This window comes from Wyeomyia smithii, chromosome 2 (assembly GCF_029784165.1).
Source record: "Wyeomyia smithii strain HCP4-BCI-WySm-NY-G18 chromosome 2, ASM2978416v1, whole genome shotgun sequence".
Lineage (NCBI taxonomy): Eukaryota > Metazoa > Arthropoda > Insecta > Diptera > Culicidae > Wyeomyia > Wyeomyia smithii.
In genome coordinates this window covers 275,093,874-275,114,528 of record NC_073695.1, presented here as the reverse complement: position 1 = coordinate 275,114,528, position 20,655 = coordinate 275,093,874, and the positions used below count along the sequence as shown (strand labels likewise).

The 20,655-nt window shown below is 39.6% G+C and overlaps 1 protein-coding gene across 3 annotated transcripts in view; it reads right to left on the bottom strand.

Annotated features, from left to right (window-relative positions):
* Positions 1-20,655, bottom strand: part of LOC129721805 (protein N-terminal asparagine amidohydrolase) — a 76,924-nt gene that overhangs the window by 52,748 nt on the left and 3,521 nt on the right. The window contains exon 1 of one of the 3 annotated variants that reach the window (XM_055674810.1): positions 13,710-14,250. The exons of the other annotated variants lie outside the window; for them this stretch is intronic. The gene's annotated coding sequence lies outside the window, so the exon portion shown is untranslated. Of the gene's footprint in view, positions 1-13,709; positions 14,251-20,655 lie in introns of those variants that run through there. 3 annotated transcript variants of the gene reach the window in all.

Here is a 20,655-nt window from a genome sequence, read left to right as displayed (position 1 = left end):
GAGTGATAACTAGCATATTACAAAATTGTTATACATTTTATCTATCCAACAACATATTGGTTATTGTTATCCATCATGTGGTTATGCTGTTATTAACGTTTGAAATCTGACGCAACATTTGCCAGTTTCATTTCCAATTTTACAGAATGCATCCCAGTATAGTTAACAAAAACGTAGTCCCACGTCAAAAGAATTACCGTGCCAAATTCAATTTATTTATCACTCATACATTCGTGACAGCATTTCATATGATGTTGACTGCGCACTATATAATTGTCTTATGCTTTGCAGAATTTTTTTTTTTGGTACGAGGAGAAAAGTACATGTCTGTAGAAAACACAGAAAATACTCAATACGGTCTATGTCTGTAGAAAACACAGAAAATATTCACGAATTCCCAAAAAAAAAAATCGCTGGAATGACATTAGTTGATGCGATTAAGCGAAAAATGATCACAACACGAGCAACGGCACGAAAAAGTGATCCTTCTGCATGACAACGCTCGGCCTCATACTTCTCAAGTTGTTAAAATTAACATAGAAACGTTCGGGAGGCGTTCGAGCTTTTCCAAAATGATAGGAAAAATGTAGCGGACAGTATTATGATTAATTTACAGTGAACAATTTAAAAAAAAAAACAAGCATTTTCATTAAAACACCAGCGGAATTTAGAACGAGGAATTTGGGAATTCTGGGATCAATATTTTTGTTCCCGGGATCCGGGAGTAAATGAGTCAGTTTCTAAAAGATGTTTACTAACTACTTTACAATCAAATTGAGTTAAATCTGAAAAATTAACAGATTCTGAGTCACATTCTTATAAACTCTAAAAAGCGGTCTCGATAACAATTTCTGCCCTCAAAAAAAAAAAAAAAAAAAAATGCAATGTTACGCATCCCGCAGTGAAATCACCCGTCTCATTCACTAGTGAGGCCGATGCCGCGAAGATTACCATCTTCACCCTAGTACGTGGAAAAGTAGCCCGAAGTGTGGCTCTTCCTTAGTGCGGCCGCTACACACATCCGACGCGGGTTGAGAGAAAAGCAATGAGTTTTAGCGCAGTGAAATATCATTTACTTTGCGCGTTATTATCATGGTTGTTTTTGTTGTTTTTTTTCTCTCCTTGTCGGATCGTTCTCACTCCTTTTATGTGCGGTCGTAATCGTCGGTTCCAGATACCGGTGGGAGATTGAGCTTGACACGGTGAGTTCATGCACGCTCACAATGGACATAATTTATGGTATAAGACATGATGTAAGTTACTTTTCGTCCGTGCGTACAGTATACACACCAAATATTTGAAATAGTTATTAATGTTTATAGCTTGAGGACGCGATGCACTCATATTCGTGTTACGCATCATATGTTCTTCGAAGAGGAGCAATCGCGGAACCGACAGGAACATAAACATAAAAATAAAAATAAATCTGAGTGAAAGACAAAAAAAAATGACGACGGTCAGGTCGTCGTACACCAGGCCAAGAAGCATAGTACGGATGGCAAAGCTAATTATGCGAAACGTGCGGTAAAACGAAACAATTTGTTCTCATGTTGCACCGATTTCGTTTTATGTCGTCCGCTCTGATGCGCCGCAGCATTTTCTTCTCGACCAGCCTCTCAGCACAGGTTTCGCTCTAGCAAATTAGTGAAAAGGACGTATTCAGCTTTTCTATGCTAGGCTTGCCAGTGGCACATACGTCCGTTTCGAAAATGTTACCTGGATGTGAATAAATGCGAGAAGCGCTATGCTGTGCAGAGGTCGTTCTGCTAGATGTGCAAGATCAAACCCATGACAATAAGTTTCTGTTCCAGTGCACGCAAGACGGTTGAGCTCTTAAATTCCACACACACACAAAATGACAACTCACTTATGTTGACCTGCAATGCACGCCGGGATGCTAAAAATTGGTCCAAAGATGTACCGGCGTGGGAAAAACGATTTGTTCACCGGATTCGCACGATTGCCCTGGCACACCAAGCTACCAGTTGGCCGACAGTCGAATGGATGTCCCCATTTTTCCGTAAGAATACCGCCTTATTCAGCACCGGTACTGAATCGATAAATACGATTTAGGAACGGTCGTTTGTCCGGTTTGAAGTCAAATGATTGCGAAGCCAGGAACACACTGTTGGCAATCTCAAGCCTCATTTGTTTGCATTTCCCTTTGTTGGAAACAATTTTTCTCCGAGCGTTACTTGCACTATTAGTTAGGGATGCGAGTTAAAGGAATATCATTGGGTCGATTGCACAATCATTTTCCATGTTCCACAACCCTAGTCAACCTGCAATCGAGACTATAAATAAATGCAGTGAATTATTCAGTAAAGTGTCTGTCTCGAGTTACTTATTGTAACCATACAAAGAAATAATCTTATCTCGCGTTATTATTGGCAGCCGCTCTGGATGAATGGGAAATGTAATATATTGTCGAATTTGCTATCACATAGAATAACTGCGCTCGTAAAAAGTTTCATGCCTACCGCCGGCTGCAATATGGTGAAGTTATTTTCAAAACAAAGCGATAAGCGGACAATTCTATGTAGAATACATATTATGAAAGCATCCTGCAGTCACATTGTATCACCACGAGAAGAAACCTGTCCGAGTCCCGCTGAATGTATAATAATCAAACAATTTCAGTAGCTCGAAAGTATAACAGAGCTGATAAAGCGCGCTTATCAGCCGGCCCACTTCCAATGGCGTGCGTTATTAGCGATTCTGTTGGACACTGGTGCGGTTTTAGCGCTCGTTTCATGGCGCCCTGTGATTGGCCGGCTGCTCAGCAACCAATCAAATGAACTCGTACAGTGTGTAGTCTATCTTGGAAAGCAAATCCATCGGTGTCATTTCCTAACTGCACTACAAAGTAAGCACAGTGCTGTCTATGCTAATTAAGCTATTCTTACCGGCGTCTTGTCGTCGATGTGACAGTACACCTCTGACGATTAGTTTCCCCCTTCTGGTAAGCGACTAATGAAGATTAGTTTGTTGTGGATGAAACGAAGCTAGACGGTTGCCTCTCCGGGGAATTGTAAAGTCGAATGTGGTCAAGTGCGTTGTCCCATATTGCGCTATCGACTAGGAATCGAATGCCGGCCCTTGATGAGTGATGACAGCTTAGCCTTGTTCTACAAGTGCTGCTGCTACCCGTATGAGTGCAACCACCCTCGGAATGGAAGATTGGATTGGATTTATATTTCATCAATGATGGGGGGTTGCGTCCAGTGCGGATAGAGTATGTACGAGTGTATTATTTGTCAGAATAGTCAAACCTTGTCCGGCCAGTTCGAGCACCAATGGATGGAGAATTTAATTAAACATACGATGACGGTGGCGACGGTCGATGCTAGTCGCTACTTGAGTTCGGAATCCATTAGAATAAATTATCGCATTCTGGTTTCGTTTTACTTGGTCATTTTAGAACCAAATAGTACATTAAAGTGAAATTGGACAGTTCTTAAACGAATGTTCAACTTTACGTTCAATGAGTTCAAAGCCAAAAATAAAATTTCAGGTTCGTCTCTCAGTTCTAGTTCAACTCTCTCGACAGACTAGTTTTATTGCGTCCAACGGAAGACGGATTCCGCCGTCATTCGGGAAATGTTAATGCCTCATTTATATCTCTGCTTTCCGAGGTAATTCGTGTGTTCGTTTGTGCTGTGAATTCGCTGTTTTTTTTGCTGCACATTTCGACTACACATTCGCGCAGTCCCCACTGTCATCCGTGGTCTGGTTCGGAAGCCCACCATAGACAGCGGGAATTACATTCGTGGTCGTCCGTGGAATATGTTAAATATTATTTACTTAGTCCAGTCGAGCCTTCGGTTGTTGGCTGGATCTAGCAGAACAGAGAGGAGTAAGGCGTTCAGGTCCGCAAAAATAGTTGTGTTGTATATAGACTTTTGCCGTGATCATTATCGTGCAGCAGAGGGTTTTCCAGGCTTGAAACGCGCTCTATGAATTCACCCGCGCACAAAATGTAATGCTGCTTTACACACTTCAACTTCGGTTTAGTACTATCAGCAACTCGGTGCGGTGCGGTCTTTGCCCTATTCTCCTCTTTTTTTTCGCTGTTCGGTTCCTTATTGTTTCGCATCGTTTTTATGGTCAGATGTTTTTATGTCTATCGCTTTCTACCCCGGTTTGCATCTAGTGTTTTGCTGTTCTTTGTTTTATTTTCAGTGCGCTTGCATTCCTGACTTCGTAGGAGACTGCAACTAACTGCAGAGTGCAGATTTGCAGATTTTCCTTGCGCAACTGAAAGGCTGGCGTGCTCTCGCCTTAAAGATGGGTTTTATAGCTACACTTTAAATCAATTCAGTTCGACGAGAGATTGCCGGATCACGATGGGAAATTATTGTTCAATGCAGTGCCAAACACTTACTTGCGCTGTCAGCTGTGTTGGGTGAGGCTGATGGGTAATTATAGATTCGTAATATAAAGGAACATCTTTGTTTCGACTGTGTATAGAAAAACAATAACAGTTCAATGCTTATTATTAAATGATTGCGTGAAACTTGTATTTCGCACAATTCTTCGATACTAAACTTAATTGAAAAGTTTTATTTTTAATACAAATTTATGCAAAACAGGTTTCAGATTGGATGGAGCGTGTGAAAACGAAATTCGGCACATAACACGTCACATAACAGGAGAGAAAGTTACATAATAATGGATGTTAAATGGCAGAAATACAAATAGAAATATGTTGGTAATAATAAGTAAATGACCTGAAGCTTCTGAGCTAAATTATCGGTACTGTATGGTTGGTAATTACTCGGTAAAACTCGGGTGTTAATATCATTTCCATTCAAAAATTTTACCAGTCTAGTATTAAAAAAATGATGATTTAAAAAAAATTGATTTTTGAGATGTAATTTATTTGATTTCTAACGACTTAGGTACTGCTCAAAAGGTGTATAGTTTTATTTCATCTTGTATTTTCCGTATTGTGTAGTTTATAATCTGACATTCATTCAGAACTGTTTATGTGATATCCGGAAAAAATGGCATAGGCATTTTTTTCGAATTGATTGTTGAAAATAACAACTCATTTCATTTAAATTTCCCCTTAATTCTGCCACGGTTTTAAAGCTGGAGAGTTAGAACCGAGTGAAATAAATGAAAGATTTTTATGGTTCACTGATCTTCTTTGATAATGGTGAGAGTCCATGAAACGGATCACTAAAAATCGCAATTGAAAATAGAAACAAATTTGAAGACTATCACCTATGTGTTTGAATCACCAAAGTTTTATTTAATTTGTGTAAGTTTTTATGTAGCTATTGTCATTTGAAATTAAAAACTACTGTAACGAATTTGATGGAATTGTCACAGCTGCGTCATAAATTGTAGTCCTTAAAAATATTGTTTCTGAGGATTTTTTCTTAATAGAAGCTAGTTAAAACAATTTGTTGAAAATGATGCATGGGGGCATACAAATTTTCGAAAAAACATTTTTGACGTTTTCTCAAAACTCGTGTTCCGGCGCCAACCTTGATAGCCCCCGAAAGATTGGATTATTATTTTTTTTATTCTCGCTTATTTTCCGTCGGTCTATTTCCGCCACTGTTGCAGCCAATCACCGACGCCCGGGGAGGCGACTACACCCAGGACCCTAACTTACGACCTGTTGATTAACGGACCGGCGCCAACGGTTTTACTTCCTCATGCGATGGAAGGCGTGGTCCCAGAGATTTTTCGCCTCAGAAAATCTCCCGGTGTCGGCTAGGATTGAATCTAGACCAGTTGGGTTGGTTGTGAGTGGATCACGCGACCTCACAACCATTGACACCTATGTCGGCGTTGGGATTCGAACCCAGGCGTCGAGCGTGGTTGGCGGAGACGTTACCAACCACGCTAGGCCCCCGTCTTTGGATTATTTATTGTAGAAAATATATTCGTTGAAAACTGGATTAAATTGTGTTTCCTAGGTATAGTGACAATTCGGTTTTCCAGATTTTAGAGGCGCTTGAGATGTTTTGTTTGAAAGGGTTTTTGACGTAGGAATTACAATTTGAGATATCTCTCGCATCTTGTGAAATATTTTATATGTAATATTTCAGCCATGTATAACGATGTAAAAATCTGTATTCAATAAGATTTGTTATTAGCATCAAGAGTATGACGTAATATGTTATAATAGTTATTATTTAAAAAAAATCAGTAAGTTCAAATTTAATTCAAAATCGATATCAATCAACCAAAATGTACCAAATATTGCCTTTACACTTCGCATCTTCATCGCTTATCGTCTAACTGTTCCCGTGGAAGAGATGGTCTCATTTTCATGCATAACAGCAGCACAGACATGAGGCTCGCGTTCATTTAGAATCCGGCTTCTGAAGCAAAAAAATTAGGCTTCAGCACCAGTTCTTTGATACGGAGCTTTTTTCATGTTCCATCATTCTCGCTTCTACGTTTACCAAGTTGGTCGTTTTTTCTCTTTAAGGCGATGAAAACGACCAGCTCCGTAAACGCAGAAGCGAAAATGACAGAGCTTGAAAAAGTTGTATAGTTGTATGTGCTTCTTATGGATCATCTCTCGGCAGATATTTGAGAACTGCTGCTGCTTTTGTTTCAGAAGCCAGATTGAAAAGGAACGCGCGCCGCATGTCTTTACTGCTTTTATGCATGAAAATAATCTTGAAACTATGTTCTCCGACCAACATTTCAATTGGGAATAGAAATATTACAAGGTATACAGCCTTAGGGGTTGTATGAAATGGTGACGTAGGACAAATATAGATATTGATTTTAACTCTTGTTTAACATATTTGACTACGCTTGTTATACACCGTGTATCTAACACAGGTATGTATAAGGGCTTTGAAGTGTCATCAAGCGCCTTGAAAGCAGAATGAAAACCTGGGAATACATATAGAAGAACCGGATATGCTCTGTAGGGCTACGCCAGTCGAAACGGTTTATAAAACCAAGCATGTAGAAAAGCCATAAAAAAGCATACAGGACACTGTCCAAGCAAGTATCACCTGAAACAAATTGGTCACTCAAATGACGAAATTTGTCGTCTCTGCAGGTTCGAATGTGAAACCGCAGAACATTTGCTCTGCCACTTCAGTGTACTAACACAGTGCAGAATAAAAGCCTTTGGAAAAGGAACTTTACAGCCTTTCGAGGTCGACTTTGGACTTTGTCTGCCACGAGTACTTAGACTAAAGAAGAGGTATACCACAAAAGATCAAAATAATGGTCACAGTGGTCTAAATCATACAAAAAAATGTATAAGGGCTCCACTTGTTATTGTGTTAAGAACAAGAATTTTATTTATTTATTTATTTATTTATTTCTTTAACGAGGCTTTAACCATGTGTTGGTCATTCACCTTGAAAGAATGAAGATGAATTTTCTACACGCAGTCTTGTGTCGAGTTGAGCGTAGATTTTTGCAATGAAGGCGGAGCAACGCAGATTAGAGAAAGAGAAACGAAACAAAACACCTTCAATACTACTGAATTATTGTCATGAGTACCAAAAAATTTGTGTTTTCTGATGCGAAATTATCCTGGTTCTAGATTCACTAATCTGCGTTATCGTTATCGTGCTACGATAAACTGTTCACAGGCAACACTGCCATTTATTTTTGTAGTGCTCTGGTCGTTATTGTAAAAATGATTATAGAGAAATATATGAATATTTCACACTAGTAGTAGTTGCGAAAATTCTCATAACTCTTATCTTCAAGCATTCATAGTTTTGAAAAGAATGGATTCCATAATTTTCAACAAGGAATGCGTACTACAGAACGCTGATGATCGCACCACCGGTAGCATCGAATATTTTGCTTGGCCGCACATAATAAATTTGCTCTCCGCTCTGGCCTTCAGTAGCTAGCAAATAATCCTACAGCTCTCGTTTTCTGATGCTGCAAGCCTATAACAGCTATACTCCACTCGCTACCGTGTTACGAACACAAATGAAGTTGAATTTTCTACACGCAGTCTTTTGTATCGAGTTAAGCGTAAATTCTTGCATTGAAGGCGTGGCCACGCAGTCTCAAGAAAGAGAAACGAAACAAAACAACACTTTATTGAGCCTGAATATGTAGGCAGTGGGATTTATTCCGTCCATTTGATTGTTATCCGTGCTCGGGAAACAAGGCAATAGCGAGGGAACTGTATGGGAAAGCTTGACCTTGGAACTTTCCACCTATTTACACCAAAAGCCAGTAAAGCAACAAGGTTTAAAATTATATCAAACATTTGTCACACATTTTATCAATCAACTGACACATAAATGACTAAGAAGCATTAAGTCGTTCGCTTGCTATAATCGTTTGAAATCTGACGAAACATTTGCCTTTTTTATTTTCAATTTTACAAAATGTAATCTAGCATAGAAAACAAAGACGTAGTCCTACGTCAAAAGTGAACGTCAGATTTCAATTGCAATGTTAGTAGGGGATCGTGCTGCGGAGGGCGGGAGCAACCGATTTGGATTGTGCCTAATTTTTTCGGTTCAACTTTTGTGCGGCAGAGGATAGTTTCCAATTGTAGTATTAACAAAGTAGAGTGGCTGGTGTGAAACCAGCAGAAAAAGTACTCACTAACTACTCACCGAAAAGGAATTCGGTTTTTGTTTAATGATTGAGGGTAATTGTTTCAATACAAACACTGTTCTTCACAGGAGAAACAAATCTACAATTGAAAAATTAATGAATTTTCTCTTTTGTTTGTACACACAGAGGTAGGTATAGACCAAATTGACACGAACTTAGAGAAATTTTCTGCACTGGTAAACTGTCCTCTACAGGATGCGGGTATGCACATTTGGGTTACATAGGAGCTTACTTTTGCTCAAACCAATCATTTTACATTCGGATGGAATAGTGGCATGTGCAAATTAAAATTCTGTAGCACTTCAACACGTGTTTGCACAAAATTTTCAATCATAATGTTGGAACGCCTTAACAAAGACGGTTGTTATCCAAACGCACATTTGCAATATGCAACATGCAAGGTTGCAGAGTCCGCTTTGTCAAGCAGGTGGTCATGGAATGGTCTATAGTGGAATCAGACCATTCGATTTCAAAATAGTACTTAAACATGGGATTATTTTCAGGTCCTCCCCCCCACTTACCTTTTTTACGCTGAATGCTATAATATCTTTGTGTGACTTCCTCCTAACAAAAACAAGTCCCTCTTGTAATAAAACTGACCAAAAGGACGCACGACGAAACTTTTCCAGGAAAATATAATTGGCGATATCGGCAGGAGGAACGAGGCTCGGTAAAGCAGAGTGGATAGCGTGTAAAAGAAAGGGTAAAGTCACATTACACACAAACACAGATAAAGTAATAATAAGCATGCCTGCCACTTCTCAATAGCGTATTGCTAATAATAAAAGTGCGGGATACAGCATACACCCGGGCAAATCTCACAATAAATCAACAATTCTGGGCGCAGTAAGGAAGTCCATCAATGCCCACTTTGAAGGAAACAAATTGAAGTGATTTCACATCAACATCTCGTTTGACCAATCTGATGACATCGGCTGGCTCGTCGTAATGTATACATTATTCGATCATTGTTTGAATTTTATCGACAGTAACGTCCGGATGAGTCCTAGATAAATAAATCCAGAACTTTTTTCTGCTACAGGAAATGTCACGATTATTGTCGAAAGACTGGTGTTCGTTCCAGCTACGATGTCTCGGTTAGAAATAGGCTGTTCTTCACGGCGACGTTTTTGTGTCGGACGGTGAACCATTGGCCAAATATTGCGTGAACCTCGGGGAGTTTTTCAGTTTTATCTGCAAGACTGGCAGCTTTCACTCCTTCCTTGCGTATCTCAGCTTTCAGTTCATTAATTGCATCTGTCTGCTGCATGATCCAGTCATTGATGGTGTTGCCAAGAGCGGCAATAGTAAAGCGGAATGTAGCAAATTTTATCATCTTCAGACATCCGTCACAAAACCACAAGATATTTTCGTTTGAAGCCATCAGTTTCGCAAAGTGCTGATTATTCAGTCCAGTACATTTAAAATGAGTCACCGTGTCGCAGAAGCCCTGGCACTTGATATAGTCGGTATCCTTTGTCAAACTCCATTGTTCAACTTAATGGGAATACTGGCACTATTCAGCGCGCAAAGATTATTGAAATTACGAACACTTAGAGTTTTTTTCTGGTGAACTTCACGTTAGCTTAGCACTGTAAAACTTTATTAAGCGGTTTATCACAGTCTAATAGTTAACCGAAATAGAAATGTACTATGATTTATGAAAAAAATAAATTGAGCACAAATGCAGCGAAATAAACAACAACAGTGTTGCCAGTTCAACGGTATTTTTCAGCTCGTTGCCAACATGATATGCGATTCATTACGTCTTGCGTCTAGCGAAACTAGAAGAGACAAAACTTCACCGAAGTAACACTAGAAGATTTGGTCAAAACTCAGTGCTTAAAATATCAATATCTTTTTATAATAATCTTTCCGAAGAATTGAAGGCTCTTAATGTAACTCGTTTCAAAAAAAATCTCAAAGCAAATGTATTATTAGAACAAACCCTCAATAATTAATTTGAAAAAATAATATCAGTTTCGTTAAAAAAATGTAAAGAAGTAACAACTGTTAATTGAAAACTAAGCAGTCTTCAAGAGCCGTCGGCTCATAGACAAACACTGTTTCATAAATAAATAAATAAAACTCCACCGAAAGCCGGATTCTTTGGGCTATAGTGCCTGCCTGCTTTTGCTCAAACCAATCATTTTACTATCGGGTGGTACGACCGTGGCAGCGGCAGACTTTTCGAGTCTGCTTTTGATGCAAACAAATCATTTCATTATTTAATGATAGGACTAACGTTCCCTCTGGTGAAGCTATGGCTTGTTTTAGCAATAATACAAGCATTCAGGACCCGGGCAAATGGAATACCGGCTGATCGTCTAATTTTCACTGTGAAAACAGCTTTCCACTGTGTTACTGGGGTGCCTTATTTCCACTGTAGGGGTATCACAGAGGGCCGATCTGCGAGGGTTTGTGCCCATACAGAGTTTTTACTGTTCAAGTGACATCGAAACTTTAGAGTCAAAAAATCTCGATCCCGAAGACTGTTCTTAGCAGAGCAATTAAGGGGTTATATACCTTTTTGGTCGAGAAAAATGAGGGTCGAGAAAAATGAGGTGCATAGCACCATTTTCATTGCATCAAAGAGGTATTTTTCTGAAAGTACAGTTTATCAACAACAAAAAAATACGTTTGATTTTGAGATATACCAATTATTACTGGAGTAATGGCCGTTTCCCCGAAACGCTATTTTTTGCAGAGGCTTGCGGTGATCCTGATAGAGACTCAGCCGGTCAACCGAAATCAAAAAACTCACATTATTTCATTAGTTTAGGAGTGTGCCGGGTCCTTGAACGATCGCTTTTATGAGTATTTTGTTTCCAGTGCAAATGGGAACGTTTTTCCCAAAAAATGCACGTTTTGAGCGCAAAAAATTGCATTAATAATTTTTTTGCGGCAAAATGTAACTGTATGTTTCAAAAAGCGATCGTTCAAGGACCGGCGAATTTAATAACGAAAATTTGAAAAAAAAATGAAGGAGATCGGTTCAGTAGTTTTCCCGCAATCAGGATCACGGCAAAGTCATTTTTCGGAAAACACTATTCTGAGATAATCGCGTGTAAAGTTTCAAGTTTAGCTTATGCGGCCGTGGCGAGGCGCGCTGCAAATCGCTCCAACTTTCTTCCTATTGCTCAGATCTTTATGAAAATTTGTGAAAATGTTCTCAAGATGTTGTATTTGAAGATAATATATTATAAAAAAATTATCGGTTTTTTGAAAACTAAAAAGGTATATGACCCCTTGAATAAATTATTAAAACGTTGTTAAGTAATGCAACGTCAATCTTGTGGTCGTGGCTTTGCACACAACTCTCCTATTATTTTCCACGGATCTCGGAATTAAAGCGGATATTTTGACGTGGATTCTGTCACGAGATGTTTCCAATAATTTTTTTCATGCCGATCTCAGAAATGACGTGGTTATTTTTCTCACGGATTTCGAAGTGCACGCAGTTTCCTCCGTGACTTTTTAGTCCTTTTCGAGGTATTTCAGAAATTAATGCGGCGGCTTTTATGCGGTTTTTCATGCGAGATTTGAAACGCAGGTAATTTCAAATAGTTCCTTACAAATTTCCAAAATCAAGTTACAATATAATCAAACTCTGAAATCTAAAATAACTTATTTCACTTGATCTTTTTTTTCCGATTTTCAGGTGGAAATAATCAGACAGGCATCAGATACTTTACAGAGGAGAAGTTTTTTCATGCGAATTTAATAAATTTACACGGTTTTCAATTATGTTTTTTTCACACGGATCCTAGGCGGTTTTTGACGTAGAACTACATTTTATTTGAAAAGGGCGGTATGCTGTAGAAAGTGTATCGAAGTGTGATTTGAAAATCAATCATTTTTGGTTTGATTTCGCAGCATTTAACCAACCACGAGCTCCGTGTCATGTTGTGTTTTGAATGCATACATCGTTACTTTAGGTCTTGAACTTTTATGTCTCAAATTATAGGTGAGGGGTTCTCTAACCTTTTGTTATAATAAAAAGCATATCTTTTCAATTGCAAATCAGTAAAAGAATGAATTGAAAATCTATTGGAAAAGCAGCGACCTTTCAATCCCGAGCGCACTTTCTTTTTTCGCTGCTCATTTTAGACCCATGTTAAAAGTGGCCCAATCTTTTTTCAAGTTGTGTCATTTTCTCAGTTTCGCAAAACGCAGAGACATTTTAATTCGTTTGTAACATGAATATGCGAAGAATGAATCTCATTTCGTGATGGCAAACAGTGGAACAGGATGAACTTTCAATCACGCAACAAAATCACGTTTTATCGTATAAAATTCTTCTCGTGTGAGATGGAAGAAGATAGCAGGAATGCAGTACTCTCAGACACGCAACAGAATATCACACTGTTTGAAGCTCGAAATCCATTTGTGAAGTCGAGCTATAATCGTCTTTCTTAAGACTTTGAATACTTCTTTTGCCTTTTTCTCGGGTTCAATTGATTTTTTCAGTGAAATTTTCAATTCAGAACTTGAGAAATTAGATTGACGGTGATTCGAACCCGGAAAGCATACTTCTTTTCCAGAAATTTATTTGGCCTAACTTTTGAAAAGGGTTGAAGTTTTTTTACTTAAATAGATATACCTGAATAATGACAAGAGTTTTTTTTTTAAATAAGTCAATTAAACAACCTAATATAAAAAAAATCTGAGATAACTGACTTTTTAATATTTTCACGGAATTTCGACGGAATTGGAAAAATAGAAAAAGTTTGAGTTTATCATAATTTGGAAATGAATTTGAAACGAAGTAGGGGTAAAGAGGAAACTAAAAGGTGATGCAAATACGAGTGATTGCCTAAACAAGGAAGGGTTGTATTGGTTCAGAGTAGGTATACTTTATTTCTCAACCTTGAAGCACTGAAATGCGAAAAAGTGGATTGTGAGTTAGTTTATAGATCATTTTCACATTAAAAAAACAAAAATAATAATAATAAATAAGATTACTCAGATATATTTAAGTTTAAATTCAAACAATGATCACACTTTTTCCATACAAATATAGCTTGAGGAAATATAAATTACCAGATTTATGACGTGTTGTCAAACATGTTTCACATTCAGATTACTTTTTAGAGAGAAAAGAAGAAAAATAAAAACGGAAAATTACTAACCTGGCTCACAAAGGAGGAATTAAGGCACCACTATTAATGATCATAATATTAAAACGACTCGGTCGGCGTACGAGAATTACGATATAAGCATCCGCGACCAGGTTGATCTTCTGCACGAGGGTCTTCAGTCTTCAGTTGAAGAGTAATAAACAAGCACTGTGGTACCTACACATAAACACATACACTGACACACAGCAGCAGAAGACGAAGATGAGAAAATTGCACCGCAGCAGCTCTTACAAGTCACACAACAGCACACTGCCGCCTTCTCGCACAGAAAGTCAGCAATAAGTCCAACCAGGGGAAGATAATTTTCTGATTTTAATCGAATTAATAGCATCGCCGGTATGGTACAACCGTGACGCCAAAAAGCACAATTGAGCGCGCGATCGCACGATACTATTCAAAGACATACGATCGAGGGTTTAAGCTTTTGCAGAGAGTAAGTACGACGCGAATGCGACTCTTCAGCGGGGCAATCGAAATCCCCTTCCGTGAAGTGAGCTTCGGTGATGCGCAAAGATGCTTCCAAACAGGGCCAGTGACAGTACCGAACTGAAGTGCCTGCGAATGTCTAAGTTGCGCTACTGCTTCAGTATGGTACATACTACGAGGAGTTGTCTGATGATAATGCTATTGGTGGATACTTTACGACGAGTGGAGCCTGGGTGAAGAACGGACTCATAGGGCTTTCTGAGGATGCTTTGCTAATGTTGGGTTGGGTTGGGTTGGGTAAGAACGAGGATTGGAACTGAACATAAAAAGTGTGGTTCTCGATCTCGCATTGTATCTCTGGTAGAGAGCCGTTTTACGACGCTTGCTGAGCGGGAGAGCGCGATAAGCCACTTTAAGGGAGATGGTCAATCTGCCGGAATTTAGAGCGCTGGAGTGGCGGAGTGATGCCAGAATATGAGATCTGAGCAGAAGCTAAAAGATGATTTGGGTTATAGTCACTGGATTTTGGGAATCAGTTTGAACTGGCAAAGCTAAATCAGTCGTTTGTGACCCGCATTTTATTATTGAAGTGTTGTGATCATGGAGTAATGAATTAAATAAGATTTATTTATTACAGCGATGTTAATCTGAGAACTTGTCTATTAATGATTTTGAGAATATGAATATTTTACACCAGCGGCTCTTAATCTTTTTTTGTCCGCGTACCCCTTGGCGATATTTTTCATATGGATTGTACCCCTTGGCTTGAAATGTTCTCGCAGAGTGGGAGATCATGTTGTGGCAGTCTAGTTCAGGTTTTAAATTTAACTACAGTTTGTTTGATTGCTACAGTTATGTTTTAAGAACAAGATTGAACAATAAATGAAATATTATGGAGAAAAATTGCTTTGTCCGCCATTATTGATTTTTCTTTCGCGTACCCCCTGAAGGATTTCAAGTATACCAAGTTGAGAACCGCTGCTCTAAGGGCATGAAACGTGGACAATGCTCGAGGAGGACGTGCGAGTGCTCGGAGTTTTCGAACGACAGGTACTAAGGACGATTTTTGGTGGCGTGCAGAAGAACGGAATATGGAGGCGTAGGATGAACCATGAGCTTGCGCAACTCTACGGCGAACTCAGTATTCAAAAGGTGGCCAAAGCTGGACGGATACGCTGAGCAGGGCACGTTGCAATAATGCTGGAAAACTACCCAGCGAAGATGGTGTTTGCCTCGAATCCGGCAGGAAGAAGGCGAGCAAGATGGGTAGACCAGGTGGAGCGAGATCTGGCGCAGAGTACACAGTGTCCCAGGGATTGGAGAGCGTACACTTTCACAGTCGCTGAGCAGCAAGACAAAAGAGTTTTTGCGTGCCGGTGCAGCAGCAGAAGTAACTCCAGCGAGTGCATGACGAACAAAAAGTATCTCGAAAGCGTGTGTGCAAAAGACTAGAGAAGCGAAGCATATGTCTCGTTGTGAAGTAGAAAGCAGGATAACAGTTTTGCTTCTCGCTTGCTCTGCAACGCTGTTCAGGCGCCACTGAGAGTGAAATGAATATACTGCAGAATAGATGCAAACTGCTTAAAATACTATTGTTACAAAGATAGTCAATAAACTAATATACCAATGTTTTTATTTCATGTGTAAGTACATTTCGAGTACTTCATCTTAATACCGGAGCGTAACACAGAGCGAGACAGTGATATGAATAAAGATTTTTTTTCACATTTTGCGATTTCTGAAAAATAAGGTTGAAATGGCCTAATGAATTTTTGTAAATCGGATAGAACAATGGTAAATCTGATAAAATTCGTAATTTTCCTATTAATATGTATAAGTAGAAAAATTTGCCATGACGGGAAATAAGGCTAACGAAGAGACAAGAAAAAACCGCATTTAGCACATTAATAGCGAAAGTCATAATGAAATAACAAAAAAAAAAATAATTTTATACCCCGCACGGGTGCTCAGAATGGGATTTTTTTTGGTAAACCAGGTATCAGTATGAGGAAAAAAGGTTTGTAAAGTAAATTAATTGCTGTGAATGTTAGGTGACCTACACCATCCGATATAATATTGTATACTTTAGTAGGAGAAAAAATTTGCTAACCGGAAAAAGGAAAAGGGGTCTATACCCCTGTTAATAAGAAGCATGGCAGAAAAATTGAGATATAAGCATCCAAATTTGGAAAATCTATACTGAGCGTTTTTGCAGAGTGATTTAGGAAATCAAAAGAAATAATTATCGGTTTCCGTTAGACTTTACTAGAAATTTGGGAAATGAAATTCAATATTTATTTCCCAAATTTCTAGTAGAGTCTAACGGAAAACGTTAATTATTTCTTTTGATTTCCTATAAGCATCCGGTTCGCGAGGTCTCCAGAATACTATTTCTAAGCTAAGAAGTCCATATCTATGACGAGATGAACATGACGGAGCTGATAAAAATAATGCTGAGAAGGTTTTATTGTAGAACTCCAGTAAATCACAAAGAAGAAGGAGTCATTTGCCGGGAGTTGGACGGTCGGGTGTCGACGGCCAAAAGAGGTTAGGTGCAGTATTTAAAAGAGGAAAATATTTTCGGCAATAGCGCAAGAGGATAAAAGAGGTTCAATATGTTATGTGAAGCCTCCCGTAAGCAGGTAATTGACAACTCTGCGCAGTATGTCAAATGCATCCAGTCAAAAGACTCTATTATATAACGGAACTACCGGCAATCACGAAACTACTGCCATGGGGGTTTATAATGACGAAAGGTAATCAACCAGGAGTGTAGAAGAGTGCTGACGAGAACCCCCAATGGCCCGACATGCCTTTCAGTTTGTTTTTTCCCGTTACTCGGCTCACAACGATTGAAGCATAGGAGTGCACCTTTGATGACTGACGGAACCAGGAGAAGAAAATATGTATACGTACAAGGTTGTAAATACTCACTGTATATGAAAAAATATAAAGGATATAGAATATCCAGTTATAAGGATATGGTTCACCCCTGGTGGTCAGCATGATAGGTCGATGTAGGTCTTTCTCTTCAAGAAGACTCACATCATTTCAAAGTGGAGGCGGATGTAACGTCACCCATCGTTTCCCCCGGCGCTGTTTTTCCTATAGGAGCTTGAGACCACTGCTACGATAAGCTAGATATATTGTGGTATACTCCGCGTTATCTTTTATGCACTGTCAGTACTTTCATTACTATGGTATCAGTGATAGTCGCCCTGATGCTTTGCATTTTTATTTATTTATTTATTTATTTAACTTCAACTGACAGCGTCTCAATGAAGTACGCAATGGGAAAAGCCGACTTAAGCTGATAACATCATAACCATTCTCGAATCGGCATAAAAACCCATTTTAAATGAGGTGTACAGAGTTTACAATTACAGATCACATACAAAAATCAGTCAAGAATTATAAAAAGTAAGAACACTTTAACACATTTTCTACGTTTAATCTAACCTATCACTTCGAAGGATTCGGTTCCTAAAATGCTCTAGTGTTAAAGAAAAGTCAAACAAATGATATACACTATTGAAAATACAACACATCGCTTGAACTGGTTCATGTTTCCCATAGTCGGTTCGATGAAACGCAGGTCGAAGAAAGTCTCAGTTATGTATTCTGATATTCGGCATAAAGGGTTGAACCCTTCTCTTAATTTATAGCGATTTGATCTTAATCTCTCGAGGCACGTAAAGAGAAAGATATAAACGAAGAGTCAGTCTTGTTTGATACCGCGATCTGTTAACAAGTGTCATTTTGTTGTATCACAGCCCGCATGATATTATAAAATAGTACTTTACTAGAAAACGTTAAGGTAGACCGGAGGATATATATTTCAGTCTCTTAGAGATCTCAGAGGCCTGGAACCGACGTTTAAATTCAACATCGACAGGAGCTCAGGAGCATCAAAACAGCTCTTGAAGCATTCCTCCGTTTGTTCAAAGTGTCGATATTCAACAGGTTGCATCTGGCTTCATATGGTGTTAGGTTTACTGTGTTAGAACAAGGAGGATGTCTTAGGGCGAATCTGATGAATCTGTGTTGAACAGCTTCTATTCTGGATTTTCAAATTTGTAAATGCGGGCTCTATACAACGGAGGCTGTGTCAAGAATGGAGCGTACTAGCGAGAAGTAGAGAGCTCGCAAGCAGCACGAGTCGCAAAAATCCTTGGCCATGTGCATAATGAAACCTAGGTTGCGGTTAGCTTTCGAAATGATGCTAGAGTAGTGTTTCTGAAATGTAAGCTTGGAATCCAGTTCCACTCCCAAATCTTTTACTGCGTCAACTCTTCAAAGAGGAGCATCGTCGATTCTATAATTGAACAATATAGGAGTTTTACGTCGAGTGAAGCTAATAATGGAGCATTTGTTCATGCGGCACCATTCTGCAAACTGGTTAATAACATTTTGTAATTGCTTGCAGTCTTCTAAACACCTACAGCAAGAAATATCTTTAAATCGTCATAGTAGTTTACATCCAGATGGAATTATAAAACAAACATTGTTAAAAAATATCAGGAAGAGTAACGGTCCTTAGTTGCTACCCTGTGGAACTCCAGACTGGTTGCAGAAGGTACGAGATTCAGTGGGTCCAATCTTCACTGAAAGGCTGCGGTTTGTCAGGTGAGTATGTAGCCAATTAACAAAACCGTCAGAAGCACCGAGTCGGCTTAGTTCCCGTAACAATATGTGGGGGTCAATGCGGTCGAAAGCAGCCTTAAGATCTGTGTACACTGTGTCAACTTGAGCATTTTACCCCAAGAACGTATGACTTCTTCGATGAAGTTCCCTACCTCCATTAGTTCAGCAGACTATATCTCGTTAGGCGTTAGGTCACCTTTTCCGAGAATACGCAGTCTTCGCTGGAAAAAGCTGCCGCATTGACACAGTAAGAGTACCGAAGTTTCTACTACGAAATTACAAAAACGACAAATGTCATCTGTCAATTTACCGATTATTTAAGGGTTATACCTACTCGGATAGTGTCCAGTTAGTAGACCAGTTTACGTACTCAGATCAGCTCTATTCATACTGAGTAGGTTGCGTGTGATTCTATTATATGGTGTAATGAAAGATTGTCTTGTTTTGGAGGAAGCCCTCCAGTTAGCATCAATCATTTTTGTAGATACCCCACAGAATAGCTCCAGCCAGACGAATGTAGTTGAACAACCAATTTTTAATAAGAGCTCGGCTTTTTAAATTTTAATCTATACCACAGTGATTATATTATCTAATTTGTAAAAAAATCTACGCCCTTGGGAGCGGCCTTCCGGCAGTTAACCGGAACATTCGCCATGGCGGACGAAAACATGCGTGTAGGCATGTTTTTAAGCTCTTTCTTCGTTTTTTTTTTCATTACTCCTCCTCCGTTTTCGCGACCAAATATTTGGAATAGATCTTGCGCTTCAAGCTTGTCAAGAAATTCTCGATGGGACGCAGCTGGGGGACGTTGGGCGGATTCGCCGACTTCGGTACCACATCGAGGTTCAGCCGCTTCATCTCCTCCAACGATCGCTTCGAATAGTAGGCCGACGCCAAATCTGACCAGAACACGGTGTCTTCGCCGTTATGGTATTTCTTGATGAACGACGCAACTTCTGGCAGGAGCTTCGTAGTATAAATTTCCCCGTTCACGGTCAGCCCGGAGCGAAAGAAGAGCGGCTTTGACATCCCCTTCTCACTGATTGTCGGCAAAAGCAGCACCTTCTTGGGGAACTTGGTGTGTGAAATAAATTTAACCTCGGAGCTCACTTCCTGCGTGGAAGAAGCGAAATATGAAGTACCCTGCCAGTCGTTGCCATCCAGGGTGAGATAGGTCTCGTCGTCCATCACCACTGCCACGTCGTGATTCGCCGGGAAAATCGACTTGACCATCTTATTCAACCGCTGTCGCTGCGTCATTGCCTGCAGCTCCAAGACCAGTGGACGGGACTGCCGCTTCCTGACATGTATGTTCATGTTCTCCAGATACTTTTTCACTGTCTTACCGCATGCACCAACCTCCTGGCCAAGTGCACGCAGCGATTTAGCCACTTTTCCCTGGGTCTTCCTCTTCAGCATCTTTTAAAGCTTCTTGTCGCTCAGGTTCGTTGGTCTTCCGGAACTGGGCTTTCTTTCGATGCTCTGATCGTTGTTCAATATTGTCAAGATGTTGTAGATGCCGGAACGGGCATACCCGGCGCCCACAAAGTGCCGCACGACGATGTCCGTTTTTGACGCGGCGGGGTACCGTTCTTTGAACGCGCGCACTTCTGAACGGAGTAGCTTCACTTTTTTCGCCATCACAGTTAGAGTTTGACTGATTGAGCTGTCAAAATTTTTTGCTAACTCATGGGTTACTATGATTGATGATGCATGAGTGTTTCGTCAGTGCGATTAAAGGTAAACCCATGAAAAATCGGCAATTTTTGTCCATTTTTTACCGCAAACGTTAGATAAGCTTGTCAGACGTTGAACGTCAAAAAGCGATGGCAAATTGAGTTCAGAATTACTTGAAGCCACCATCAGG